Consider the following 2,991-nt stretch of genomic DNA (forward strand, 5'->3'; position numbering starts at 1 on the left):
CAAAGGGGTCCGTTTCCTGGCTTTGTAAATTTTTTTTTTTTTTTTTTTTTGTTCGGTACTCTGCTTCCCTAACAGCATTAGCTAATCCACCTGGTTATTGTCTATTTCACCTGTCCATCTTGGTCCCCCGACTCTCCTGGTTCCTGCCATTATTTTGTCTACTCACCTGCTCCTCCTGGTTTTCTCAGTTATCACTGCCCTATCCTGTTTTTGTACCATACATTGACTCTGTTACTTTGTGTTCTCTATTAAACCTCCTTCTTTCCACTAGCACCTGGGTCTGCATCTTGAGTCTTACCTTTGTTCTCCCTCACCCCCTGGTGAGGGGGACGCAACCCTAACAAGTTTTCACTCCTTTTACATATGTTTTTCACTGAATTGTAGACACATCTGTGCTCTTCCTGAAAATAGAACTGTGGAAGCAAATGGATTCACATAAGATGCACAGTGAGCTGCAGAGTGACATGAGTGCTGACCGACTGCCACATGGACTCCTATGTAAACAGTATTAGGCATGTGGTCATAATGCTATGCCTGATGGGTGTATACCTCCTCCTTTTCCCTCCTTTCCCACTTGCTCATCAGTTCCTCTTGCCACAGGCTGTTGGTTGTGCTGTTCTGTACAGTCCGTAAGACGGTACCTGCCTCGTTTTTAGTCTTTGCTTTTTTTGGGCTGTTTTCCATTGGAGTTTGGTTCTGTTCGCTGTCATTTATGCTCTGTTTACATTCCAAGTTTGTTTTAGGTTGTGTCCCTTTAGTTCTTTTTACCTAGCTCCCAGAATGTACTATTTGGTTAAATTCCTTACCTTGCATATGGTTGTGTGATTTCTGTAGTCTTGTGTCCAGTACCGCAGGGGAAAGAATCAAGGCAACAGCGAGAGAGGACTGTTCATAGTATGTATGTATGTATGTGTTGGGAAGAATAGATGCTGAACAGAGTGAGGAAGAGTCAGGATGAAGAGTAAAGGCTCTGGTAGCCAGGAAGCACAATGTAACTAATGGTGGTGAAATGATGGTCAGTTGGAGGAGTGGAGACAGGTGGACTGGAGTCTAGGAGTTGGTTGGGTTGAGGAAGCACAGCAGATTGGAGTGGATGGTGGATGAGACGGCAAGGAGCTGACAAGTCCCGGTCATGGGAATGAAGAGGTCAGATGGCAGAGGTGAGTTCATTCACAGGGTGAGCCGTTACCCAGGAAAATGAAGAGGTGAGTTGACATGGATTGCAGGAACACTGACACTCACAGAGACATGATGAGGTGAGTTCACTCAGCAGAAACGTTATCCAGGAAACAACGGGTGAGTGGTAGTCACAGGACAAGGATCACTGAGGAGGGAGCCACGATGTGTCCTGTAAGAAACATGCAACCATCTGACGACAAGAACACGCCAGCATTTGGCTTAAGCGGAGCCAGGTTGATTGCCATGGGCTTGCCTCGTTGCCAGTCCAGGCTGCTGGTGTAACCGGTCGCCTTTGAGTCTCTATGCTGTCCTCTTAGTCCCCGCCATCTCACCTGTCCCTCTGGTCACCGGCCGTGCTGCATTGTGTTTGCTTGGGACACATGGACCGACACATTTGCTATTCAACGAGGCCCTTTATTGCTGGTCACAGAGGAAAAAAAACATAAAACAGATTGCCTCCAGTGAGTGCTCAGCTCGCTCCTCTTTCCACTCGACACCATGCAGGAAAGAGAGAGTGGAAGAGATGCGCAGGGTGATAACACACAAACTATTATACATAATTGGACATACCTGGTCACAAGGGAAAAAACATAGAACAGATAGCCTCCAGTGAGTGCTCAGCTCACTCCTAAATAAAAGCACACAACAAGTTTACCCATGCGACCCAGGGTGGACAATAAAAGTAAAATAATCACAAATGGGTGGAGCGCTCACCTCTTTCCACTCGACACCATGCAGGAAAGACAGCGGAAGAGGTGCGCGACCCCTCTTTATACAGTGCCTTGCGAAAGTATTCGGCCCCCTTGAACTTTGCGACCTTTTGCCACATTTCAGGCTTCAAACATAAAGATATAAAACTGTAATTTTTTGTGAAGAATCAACAACAAGTGGGACACAATCATGAAGTGGAACGAAATTTATTGGATATTTCAAACGTTTTTAACAAATAAAAAACTGAAAAATTGGGCATGCAAAATTATTCAGCCCCCTTAAGTTAATACTTTGTAGCGGCCAACACAAACTAGACTTTTTCAGTAATTTGTTGCTTTGCTTTCCTTCATCAAAAGGACCTAAACAATTGTTAACCTCAGCTCGAAAATGATTTTCAGAACTCAAAGATCTCCGGTACAGCCTAACACTAAACAATTCCTCATGATCTGCCTCTGCAGGGGTACTAATGCCATCGGAGCCACACTGTATAAAACAAATACATGAAACGATCGATTTAATTCATGTAGACTGATGAATGCACTTTTGACTGTTTTGGCATTTTGTGATGTGACTTTGTGGTGTTGGGTGCCTTTAATCCTTGTGTATTTCATCTCACTCCAACAGTGTGTGAATACATTTTATATACTTCTGTTTGCAGGAGTGTGTGTGTGTGACAGACAAATAACATATGTACAATAGGTCAGAACAAAACTATCTGCCCAGTTAATGTAATTGTAATATGATCGTTAAATTGGCTCATGGATAGATGTTAAAACGAACCACCCTGTTGTTTATCTGTATTCAATGGCCCGTGAGTCAAAATTCACACCTAAAGTCATTCAAATGAATCATCATTAGCGTGGAAGGAAAATACTTAAACAAGTCTCACTCATCCACTAACATGAATTAGCGAATTGCGTGTTTGCTTAACTGCAACTAACAAAACGAGGATGTAGGTAAATATTGAAATTCCCTTCGATTGGTGGCCAGTCTGTAAAGCACCGGGTGAGCAGGCGCTCCCTATTGATGAGCTTCAGCTAATCCATCGCATTTCCCTGTAAATAGCTTTCTGCATGAGAAAGAGACCCCCCCCCCCCCCCC

The sequence above is a fragment of the Monopterus albus genome, unplaced genomic scaffold (genome assembly GCF_001952655.1).
Source record: "Monopterus albus unplaced genomic scaffold, M_albus_1.0 scaffold245.1, whole genome shotgun sequence".
NCBI lineage: Eukaryota > Metazoa > Chordata > Actinopteri > Synbranchiformes > Synbranchidae > Monopterus > Monopterus albus.